This window comes from Panthera uncia (genome assembly GCF_023721935.1).
Source record: "Panthera uncia isolate 11264 chromosome B2 unlocalized genomic scaffold, Puncia_PCG_1.0 HiC_scaffold_24, whole genome shotgun sequence".
NCBI classification, from domain to species: Eukaryota; Metazoa; Chordata; class Mammalia; order Carnivora; family Felidae; genus Panthera; species Panthera uncia.
Genome location: NW_026057580.1, coordinates 17,364,928 through 17,377,470, shown reverse-complemented (window position 1 = coordinate 17,377,470; position 12,543 = coordinate 17,364,928).

Here is a 12,543-nt window from a genome sequence, read left to right as displayed (position 1 = left end):
ACCTGGAGGCACTTGTTGTTAATTTAAAGTTACACTTCATACTAATTTAGTCTCAAGTGAGATCTCCTTTATGAATTGAAGCTGCTGGGTACTAATGAAATGTGAACAGGCAGAGGTGAGCAAATATGTTTAGATATCATGTGCTGCTCCCATAAATAGATGAACTTCCATAGATTTGATCTAGAATTTTGATGAGCAGTTGATGAAATATTCAGAGGAAAATAACCCTGTAATTTGCTCATGCCAATTTGTTCCTTTGGGTGAGGGATTTTCATGGTGCCAGGAGAGAGATTGAAAAGATTGACCATGAGTCACTATTTAAATGTTCTCGGTGCAGTGACCTGTCTCCCGGCTGCTATTAGTTTAATCAGTGAGGCACTGATATCCAGGGAACACAATATAAATGAGTTTCTGAATCTCATTTCTTTCTAGGCTGGATACACATGCCTTTAACAAATTTTAAAGTGTTGGTTACACAACGAAAAGATATCTCATCACTACTAGTTACAAACTTGACATAAACATTTAATAGAGATAGTCTAGAATAGTGTTGATATCAGGGGTATAGGAACTTAATTGACCTCAGAATGAGTCATACAGATATAAGTACCAAGAAAAACAATAAGGGGGACAAGATGCACATCTCAATTTTTGAACTGGAATTGCAGAAAATAATGGTAGCTGGGCTGAAGCTAGGGTTCCACTAGATGAAGGGCTGAGGAGTTTGATGTGTGCAATAATGACTAGGACAGTTGGGATTCTATAACAAATTCTGTCTGGAATTTGTCTACAAGTTATTTTCCCCTTACTTCTTGGTAATAATATCCCAGATTTCTTTTGGAGAACAACTTCTGCCCTCAGTGCTGGTCTTCAAACTTGTATTTTCAAGAGTAGGTTCTGACTGGTTTGAACAAATGAAGATCGCCCTCTCCATACTCACACTAATTGGTTATGGATGAGTAAGTGATTTAAAAGGATCCAGTTAGAGTACACCTCAGGAATTTTTTGAAATGATAATGAGATTCTTCTGGTATTAAGAGTAGAAGCTTAGAAGTGCTACAGCCACAAGGGAGAGTGGCAGGAGTTGTTTGGGGCCATGAGCTAGATAGAACCCTAGAATGGAGCCAAATCTGAAGAAAACATGTGGTAGATACTGGAAATGTCTTTTGAATTCTAGATCAAGCTGGCAGTACCTGATGTCAGATGTCAGACATGAGCAGATTAACCACCTTGTTTGTTTGTTTAAGGTTGCCACATACATTTATTTGTTTGTTTGTTATTCACACCTAAAAGGTTTGTAAGTCTCCCTCTGAAATGGCACTGGCCCCCAACTCAGCCATAGCACAAGGGGGAATTATGGTGAAAATTAAGAAAAAAATCACCATAAAAGTCACCATGAGTGAAAAGAATGCCTGGCCTGTGTGCACATGCTGCTGTAAGGATTGGTGAGATTCTACTAGAACACTCTACTCCCTATGCATGTTGTGTGCACCATCCCCCCCCCACCCACCCATGGGGGAAGAAAAGGAAAACCTGTTTACTAAGGGCTCCTCCAGTTCTGCTGTGAAGTTCCCTCTGGCTTCCCACCAGAGACTGAGAGAAAATGGGGGCAAGAGAAGAAACCAGAGAGGTGGACTGGAGTCAATAGAAATTGTTGCTATGGAGGTGTCCAGGTCCTGAGAAGAAATGTAAGCAATCAGTGCAGCAACAGCAGAGGGACTGCAGTCCTGGTCCTATGAAGAAACAAACAGGGGAATCTTGGAAGGAAGTTGCCATAACTGGGGCATGAGTGTCTTCCAGGTTATAAATGTAAGCATCCCTGGGGTGACTGAAACTATTTTGGAAGTGAAAACCCTAACAAGGGAAAGAATATACATTTGTCAGCAGGGTGTATCGGTACTTATCAGTGATAGAGCCTGGGATAGTGTATTTGGGGACATAATCACTCAGGTTTACCCGACATGCTCTGTGGTTGATCATTTTCCTACTTCAGAGCATTCAGTCTCTGGAGAAGAAAGACAGTGCATCCTCAGTATTGAAAATGTCAGTGTCAATCAATGCCAGGAATGCTCTTTGGAGATTTTAAATTTGTAAGTCTATCAAGGGGTTGAATATTTATTTGAACCCTTTGTGTGTCATTAGTCTGCAAGTTAGGAACTTGAGTTTTATATTTGGCTCTGCCTTTAATTACCTAGTTATTCAGGCTTCCTGGGTCCTTCTTTGTCACTAACTAGTTAGAGATATTTGGATAATTTTTTAAGCTTCTTTGGTTTATATTTCTGCAAAATGTGACTAATGAATATATCACAGAGCTGCTGTGAGGATTGGATGTAGTAATTTATGTAAATCCTTTAGGACAGTGCCTGGCTTACAGAAAAAAGATCTCAAAAGAGTCTGTATATCTCCCCAAAGTTATGATTTTGGAGTGGGAAGGAGCTATGTGATATTACTTATTACTAGACTTCTTAGGAGTAAGGAATCCAAAATCTAATAATTACCCTCCCTAATGACCTCCCAAGGATGAACCCAATGCCATTCAAAGTGAGATGTAGTTGGATATCTTCCTAAGAAGGATGTAACAGTTAGTATTCATAGCAATGGGGTCCAGACAGAGCAATGAGAGGTTGGGACATCTGTGGAAAGAGTGTTTGAAAATAAAAATGACCTATTTTATCATATGTGATTTAGATCCCTTTGTATTCTGTGCATCCTTTATGGTAAATTTGGTGCTATCCTTATCTTGTAACTGAGTGAAGGTATGAGGCATCTGTAGGGATAAAATGTTCGTGGGGATGTAATCTTTTTTTTTTAAAGCCAGTGAATGAGAGAAACATGATATATTGATCTGCTAGTTTGAGAAACTTTAGATTTTAATAATACTACTACCCTTTTAGCCCTATTTTTAATTGGATGTCACTCATCAAAGTTTTCTGACAATGAGAAAAATATTCATATCTAAACACAAAATGAATGAGCTACAAACAAGTAGCAAAATCTTCAATTAACAAAAGACATTAGAAAGAGTGCTCCTTTTGCAAGACTCACCACATGAAGTGTTTTTTCATCTCAAGCAATTAAAAAATATTACAACTTGAGAGTAATAGTCAATTTGCAGAAAATCAATGCCAATTAAACAAGAACAGGGTTCTTTCTAGGCTAAGTATCCTTGAGGAGGGAAAACATGACATTACCCTTTGTCACAGATTTACTGTCAGTATATCAGGCCATAATACAGGATATGACTGCATAGGTATTTTGAGCAACCGTAAAGAGCCAGTGATGAGGAACATATACTTGTATAGAATTGGTGAGTATGTTTCCCTAGAGAAGGTGCATATTCAGACCCTTCAGATGAGGGAATGGTTGTGTTATTGTTAAGAGAATGATCTTCCAGATGCTCTTTAAAACTACTAACAAAATTTTCTTGTGCCAGCCTAGTATTTTGTTCTATAAAGAGTAAACAATACAAATAAACCAAAGTTGTCTTGGTATCAGGTTAATCCTTTTATTTATGTCACCCCTTTATTAAGAAATTGAGCCACCTGGGTGTCTCAGTTGGTAGAGTGTTGGACTCTTGACTTCGGCTCAGGTCAAGATCTCACAGTTTGTGAGTTCAAGCCCTGCATTGGGCTCTGCACTGGTGGTGCGGAGCCTGCTTGGGATTCTCTCTCTCTCTCTCTCTCTCTCTCTCTCTCTCTCTCTTTCAGCCCCTCCCCCACTTGCTCTCTCTCCCTCTCTGTCTCTCTCTCAAAATAAAAATAAACTAAAAGAAAAAAGGAATTGAGGCTTAAATTCTCATTTCCCCATTGATGATATAAACATGTGGCTCCTTTCATTTCTGAGGGTTTGTTCCTTCAACTCTTCTACCTTTTAAGATCTCTTCTCACATCTCCCCTGGGACATTATCTCTGTAGACACCTCTTTTCTGTATCTTCAACTTTTCCTTCTCTTCTGGCCTGTTTAGCTTGGCCTCCATGCACACCCTTGCTCAAGGATCCTTTCTCTACCCTTCTTACACAAACTTTTCTAGATCTTATTCATTCTCTGAAACCAGTTCTTCCTCACCCCTGGTCTGCTTCATAACCCATGACACTGCCTCTGCTCTTACTGCTCACAGGAACTACTCTTCTTGAAGGCATTACTGATTTCCTGATTAGCATGCTATTGGACATTCTTCTATAATTGCCTCCCTTGGATTGCCCTGTTTCATTTTCTACTGTGAATCTCTTTTGACTTTGCAAAATAATGTTTTACTTTTTTAAAGTCGTAACAACATAGTCTTCAGTTTCTTTTGGTACTTCAGACTTTTCCTTCCTGCCTCTTTGTTGTTTCTTCTTTTTGCATTAAAAATTTTGTTTTTCTATTTCCTAAAGTGTCCCACGGAACCCACAGCTCTTAGTCTAAATATACATTGTCCATGTGATCACCAAAGGAATCCATTTAAAATTTGAGTTTTATGATACCACTTGATTGCTTTAAACTCTTCAGTAATTCCCCAAAGATAAACTCCATGCGCAAATATTCTTATCTGTGGTTTGTCCCCTGCCTAACTCTACAGTTCCATATTTCTTTATTTTCTGCTTTATAATTTACAATCTGGTATTTTAAACCTACTCATCTTTCCCCACTGTATTTTATCACTATTTTGCTTATGTTAATTTTACCCCTTATGCCTGGCTTGCCCTTCCGTACTCTACTTCACTCTACTCCACACATTTGCCTGGTTAGCACCCACACAGCTTGGTATCAGCTCAAGTAGATATTCAGGAAGACCTCCCATTACCCCAGTGGCTAAGTTAGGAGTCACTCCCTAGTGCACATTTAACACATGTGCATGGCTTCATCAGTATACCTACCTCAAAAATTGTATAATTGTCTACTTTTAAGTCTGTATTCAGTATAGATGGTAGGTTCTTTGTGAGCATTTTTATTTACCCTGAGCCCACCAGACTGCCTGGAATATCAGTTTAGTTAATCCCTTAATACTCTCTTCCAAAAAGACTTCTGAGGAGAAAATTGCCTTTCTTTGTTTCATTCTGGCAGAACTTTTTGAACTTGATAACTGTTCAATTCTTCCAGATGTATTTATTTTGTGCTACTTGTAAAGATTAAAGGCTTTGAGAATCTAGATAAGAAATAAGCTATTAGGTGAAAAATAAAATACATGAAAATATATACTGTTTTCTATGGATTCATGCTATGAGAATAGAATACAAGACATTTGTTTTACTCTGGAATGCCAAAAGTTACTAACAGGACATTTCTATTCATTAAATATTATAGATAGTACTTTTAATATTTGTGCCCCTGGGACTTATGATGTAGGAAAAAGGATCAAGTTGTTGTTGTTGTTTTTTTAAGTTTATTTATTTTGAGAGAGAGAGAGAGAGCATGCGCATGTACACCCACCCCTGGCAGGGTCAAAGGGACAGGGAGAGAGAATCCCAAGCACACTCCATACCCAGCATGGAGCCCGAAAGGGTGTTCTATCTCACAAACTGAGAGAGACCATGACCTGAGCCAAAACCAAGAGTTGGAAACCTAACCACCTGAGTCACCTAAGTGCCCTCAAAAGATCAAATTTACTTTTTGAATTAAACAGTTTTCTTTAGCCATGAGCTTGAGAAACAAAGAAGAAATGACCTGGATTCTCCCATTTTTCATCCCAATCTTCATGCCTTTGGACTTACGTCAAAGGCAGAGCAAACTTAGGTCTGTGCACTTAGAAAATAGGTAGCTCTAAATTGCAATATTTGTTAGGGCTCTTTAACTGATATCCACATTCTTGAGTTACTTGGTAAATGATTTCATCAAACTTATTCTACATATAAGTGCCAGAGAGGAAATCAACTACTTCATCTACACTTTAGGATAACCTGAGCCTGTCCTACTTTCTTAGCATATCCCAGCATTCATATATCCTCTTTAATTAAAGATATCATAAAAGTTAAGCATAAGGAAGGCCCCAGAAATACTGCTAATGGTATAACTTTTAATTATTTAGCAAACTTCATGAAACGTGTGGGACTACATTGACATCCATGATTTTTTTTGTGAATGCATTGCAACAAAGGGCCTCTTTCTTGTGATTCATTAGGTCTTTCACTGCTGCTGAATCTCCTCTGATAATATTTCATTTGTGTACCACTGGGATGCATTGCTGCCAAATGAAAGAGGATAGCAAAGGAAAGAAACAAGTTTCTGTCCTAAAAATCACCTGGGGCCTTCATTAAAACAACAGGAGACTGGCCCTGATAAAATATTATAGGAGAACCAAGTTGGAAAGGCCCTGATATCGCCTGAAAGCAGCCTCCCTTCAGGATAGCAATCTCTGCTACAACTGTCGAGAGCCAGTAATTCAGTTCCCACATGAATATATCCGCCAGGGAGACATTCTTGCTCACAATGCGCGTATTTTCTCTACTTGTTAAAAATGATTATTTATTAGGAATTTTATTTTGTATTCTATTCGTTTGCTTTCCATTATAACTTTAAATTTTTCCTAGGTCTTCCTGGCTTGCCCCTCTTCCTTCTTGTCTTCCATTTAACAGGCATCAAATTTTAATACCAACGTTAATTTGGGGTCAGACAGATATGCACCTGAATCTTGGCCCTAGCACTCCTTAACTGGAGGACATTCACTATGCTACTTAATATCTCTAAGCTTCAATTTCTCATCTGTAAAATTGGGGATCATTAATGATTACACACTAATTACAATAATTAAGTTTGCTAAGTACATACATGTTAATTATATCTCTCCTTGGTTTTTGAACTTGGATATCCACAGGTATAAGATACCCTGTCCCTGACCTCAAGTTTCTCAGAGTTTACTGAAGAAGAGAGACAAGCGTTGATTAGTATGTTTGTTACTGGAACTATATATATAGTAAAGCCCTTATGGACATGTGATGGTTCACAGACTGTAATTATCTGAACAAAACTTTAAATATTTTAAAAGTTCTGTCTATATTTACATATCATAAATTTTAGAAATTAAAATATTCAAAAGAGAGAAAAGAAAATCATATTCTACTCTAAGCACTGTTGACATTTTGTGGTATTTATTTTCAGATATTTTCCTTTTGTGTGTTTTATTTATATAGATGTATCTATATCCATATATTACACATTTATACATAAAGGGCTCACATTAAACGTTGCATTTTGTGACTTTATTTTTTCCCTCAGTAGTGGACTATGATTTTCTTTCCAGAGCCACAGTTTTTAAACACCCTTTTCTTTTAGCCAAAATGCTACATTTTGGATATTTCATCCCCCTACTTCAGTGTTTCTGTTTTCTTTTTCAAGGCATCCCCGAGGGAATCTAGTGTTCTCTCTATAGAGGTAATCCTTGCCAGGATTTGGCTGCGGCATATTGTGGTAGTGACATCAAGTTTGGTTCCCCAAGCTCTAAATGTCACTTTTAACATCTGCTTTGTTGCCGGACCCTTGCCAGAAAAAAAAATTAAATATAGGATAAGGCTGTTCTTCATTCCTCAAGGCCCCACTGCTTTTAGTACTTCCTCACTTAAAACAGCACAGTGAAAAAAAAATGTAGCTTCTTTAATCTATAGTTTTAAAAAATCTTAGTAACTGACCCCACTAAACATTTTTTCTAAATTAATTCAGACAGAAACAAGGATGAAATTTTCTTTTTCATAGTTGACACAAAAAAGGTTTTTACAGGGAAAATTAATTACATAACCATGCCTAGAAAGGGGTAATTTAGATTCTTGAAAATTATTTTTATATTTTTTGAGACATTATTTAGATACAAATATCATTTATATAGTACATGTATTTTGAACACCTCAACTTCCCACCTGATGTTTTCTACTTTCAGTGAAGTCCCATTTCCTATTCCCATTTAGAGTGGGCTGGAGAAAGGGATGTGTCGTTCTGTGCAAAGATCTCGGGTGGAGTTGCATGTTCCTAGTGCAGCTTGAAACTAGATGCTTCAAGGGAGTTCTTCTCTTGTAGGTCCAGAGGGAGTCGGCAGGGACAAAGGATTAGGGTTCTCTTTTCCATTCTTGCTGTTCACCTTAAGTTCTGCTAAACACGAAAGTAGGAAACACCCTAGCAAGATCTCAGATGTTAGGTTTACTGAAAAGATTCAGGCTGTTGTTCAATGGGTATAAAGTTTCAGCTATGCAAGGTGAATAAATTCTAGAGATCTGAAATACAATATAGTGCCTGCAGTTAAGAGTGGGTAGACTTGTTAAGTGGGTAGATCTCATGTTAAGTAGTCTTAACACAATAAGAAAAAGAGAGTGAAGGAAGAGAGAAAAAAAGGAATGAAGGAGAAAAGGAAGGGAGGGAAGGAAGGAAGGAAGGAAGGAGGAAGGAAGGAAGGAAGAAGGGAGGGATGGGGAGGGAGGGACAGAAGGAGAGGGAGGAAGAGAGGGTAAGGAAGGGAGGAAGGAAGGAAGGAAGGAACAAAGGAAGGAACAAAGGAAGGAAGGAAGGAGGGAGGGAGGGAGGAGAAAGGGAGGGAGGGAGGGAGGGAGGGAAAGACTTGGGGAAAGTATGATTTAAAGATAAGGGAAGATGATTCCCCTTCCTGGCTTTGATTAACACTAAATAGTATTTAGTATTTCAAACACTAAATTTGGATAGCTTACTTTCTAATTCTTCACTTTTCCAATTATTTACAGAGGTGTTCAAGTAATTGACAAGCTGTTGCTTCAAATTCTTTCCCTTCTTAAGTGACATTATCATCACATCACTTTTACCTTTATAGTCAAATGTCAATATTCTTTCTCTCTCTCTAGTGGTGGGAGATGGAAGAGGATCTTCCTGTCTATTTCTATCTCTCCTCCTTTGGTATTCTTTTTGACTTGCCATTATCTTATTGATGAAGGATTTTTCTAGGTCTATCTGTGTTTAGATTAGGAGCTTTGTTGAAAGCCAGGATCTGATCCTGTGATTACTTTTTGTTTCTCTGACTGTGCTTTACACAGAAGGAGTTCAATATATTTTGGTTGAAAATACTGACTAGTAGACCAAAGTTTTCAATGTCAAAGAGAATATTCTATTGTATAGTACATAATTCAAAAGGTCTTTGAAGACCAGAAATAGCAAACAAGGAAAGTCACAGAAGACTCTTTGATTCCCTTACAGAAGTCAGAGCCACATTAGATATTCCCAACTGTCAGAGAAACATCTGGGATTCTGTGTAATACTTTTTTCCTGTACCATTAACTGTAGAACACATTTGGACTATCTTTATCATAAATGAAGGTAGCAAATAGACAAGATCAAATATGTAAGGCCTTTACCACCCCCCACCACCATCCCCTGCAAATCCACGTACTTTACTTACAGACAAAGGCATGTTACTATTTGTCAAGAGAAGAATGCAAATAAAAAATAAAAGACTAAGGATATTGACTCTTAAAAAATAAACTTCATAATCTTTTCCCAGTTTGGGCTAAATATTCAATAAATGTGTGTTGAGATATACTCTGCATCCAAAAAGCAAATCATGGTCCTGCAGTGTTCCCCTCCCTCTTTGGCTTAAGCTACTGCCCCCAAATCAGAAAGAGTCTCAAAGTCCCATATTTCATTCATTAGTCTAAATGAAATGTTTTGCCACGTGTGTTAGTTTGCTAGGGCTGCTGTAACAAAGTACAGCAGACTGGGTGACTTAAACAGTGGAAATCAACTTTCTTGCAGTTCTGGAGACCAGAAGTCTAAGATCAAGGTGCCATCAAAATTGCTTTCTTCTGAGGCCTCTCACCTTGCCTTGTAGTTGACTTCTTCCTGTGTGTTCATATGGTCTTCCCTCTGTATAAGTTCTAATATTTTTTTAATAAATATATTAGATTACAGTTTACATTAATAATCTCATTCAACTTAATTACCTCTTTAAAGACCCTATTCAATTACAGTCAAATTCTGAGGTACTAAGGATTAGCACTTCAACATATGAATTTAGCCACACACAATTTAGCCCATAATACCATGTCTGATGATTCATATATATAATAGCAAATGGTGTCTGGACTTTGGTAATAATGGTTGTTATTTATATGATCTATTTCAAAAAAATAAGTAAATAATCTTCTTTTTCTTCATAAAAGTACCTCTGTATAAAGCAAATTTTAAAAATCCTGAATGAATTTTGAATAATCAAAAGTCTTTTTTCACATCCATTGAGGCAAAGTTAGTATTTTTATTTTTTATTCTGTTAATATGCTGAGTTACATGGGTTGATTTTCAAATGTTAAAACAATACTTTTTTGGTATTAATCCTAGTAGATCATGATTTAAATATTACTAGCATTTATTGTTACTATTTTGTTATGAGGGATATTGCTGTCCATTTTCTTTTCTTGTAATATTCATTTTGGGTTTGGGGATCAGGATTATTCTGGTTTTACAAAATGAGTTTGGAGGTATTTTTTCTCCTTTGTCTCTGTAAGCACTTGTTTAGAGTTAAATTATTTTTTCCCCCTAAATGTTTGATAGAATTCACTGGTGAAGTATCTGGACTAGAAGTATTTTTGAGGGAAGGCATTTATTTACATATTCAATTTCTTTAACTGATATAGGACTGTGGCATTTTTCTATTTCTTCCTATATAAATTTAGTTAATTTCGTTTTTTTTTGTTTTTGTTTTTGTTTTTTTTTAAATTTATTTTTGGGACAGAGAGAGACAGAGCATGAACGGGGGAGGGGCAGAGAGAGAGGGAGACACAGAATCGGAAACAGGCTCCAGGCTCCGAGCCATTAGCCCAGAGCCTGACGCGGGGCTCGAACTCACGGACCGCGAGATCGTGACCTGGCTGAAGTCGGACGCTTAACCGACTGCGCCACCCAGGCGCCCCTAGTTAATTTCGGTTTTTAATGAATAGGCATTACAGGTTTTTTGGTAAATATGGAATATTGTTTTAATACTAATTCTGTGTTATTTTTTAACTGCTCTAGTCTAAATGTAGTAGTGTTTCCTCTTTAATTTGTAACATTGTTAGATTGTTCTTTCCCTCTTTTTCTCTACATATTAAGCCAGAGAGGCTATAAATTTTATCTTCTCAAAAACCAAAATTCCATTATTTTTCTCTATTGTCTGTTTTCTTTCTTTCATTTTTAAAAATTATTTTCACTCTTCAACTTAGTTTGTGTTTGTCTTGCTCTTTTTTTTTTTTACTCATAAAATAAAAGGCAATATGGCTGGTTTCAAATTATATTTATTTTCTAATATTAGTTTTCTTCTAAGCACTGCTTTAGCTGCATCTCACAAAGCTTTATGTGTTGTGTTTTCAGTATCACTTATTTTGAATTAATTTTAAAATTTCCATTGTGATATTTTTGAACCATTTGCAGTGATTTAGAATTATACTGCTTACTATTTTTATTATTAATATCAAATTTACATTTAGATTAGAAAATATTATGTACTGAATTTAATTCTTTGAAATTCACTGAGTTTTTTATTTTTTTATGTTTTATTTAAGTTTTTGAGAGTGCAAGTGGTGGAGGGACAGAGAGAGAGGGACAGAGGATCTGAAGCGGGCTCTGTACAGACAGCAGCAAGCCCGATGTGGGGCTTGAACTCACAAACCATGATATCATGACCTGAGCTGAAGTTGGATGCTCAACCAACTGAGCCACCTAGGGACCCCTGGAATTCACTGATTTTTTTTTCAAAAAACCTAATTTATACTCATTCTGGTGAATGTATCATCAATTTTTGAGAAGATTGTACACTATGCAGTTATTAGATAGAGAGTTCTATAAATGTCAACTAGGATACTTTGGTCAATTTGCCCTTTAATATTCTATGTTTTGTATTTGCTTGTTCTATAAATTACTAAGGCTGGAATATTAAAAGTGCTAACTGCCATTGTGTATTATTTGTTTTCTCCTTAGTTTTATAATTATTACTTTATGTTTTTAAACCTGTGTTATTAGGTGCATACCTGATTTAAGATTGTTATGTATTGCTAATGAATTGACCTTTTATTATTATGAAATATCCCTCTTTGTATTTGATAATATTCTTTCTCTTGAAATCTACATAGTCTGATATGATAGACATTATAACATTTTTATGTTTGATATTTATATTCTACAACTTTCTATTTTTTAATATTTTATCTCTCTCTTTAGGCTTAAAGTATATAACTTTTTTTTTTAATTGAAATTCAGTTAGTTAACATACAGTGTAATCTTGGCTTCAGGAATAGGACCCAGTGATCCATCTCTTATATGAAATCCAGTGCTCTTCCCAAAAGGTGCCCTCCTAAATGCCCATCAGCCATTTAGCCTATTCTCCCACCCACCTCCTCTACAACAACCCTCAGTTTGTTGTCTGTATTTAAGAGTCTCTTATGGTTTGCCTCCCTCTTTGTTTTTATCTTATTTTTCCTTCCCTTCCCCCATTTTATCTGTTGTGTTTCTCAAATTCCACATATAATGAATTCATATGATATCTGTCTTTATCTGACTGACTTGTTTAGCTTAGCTTAATACCCTTTCGTTCCACCCACCTTTTTGCAAATGGCAAGATTTCATTCTTTTTCATCACTGAGTAGCATT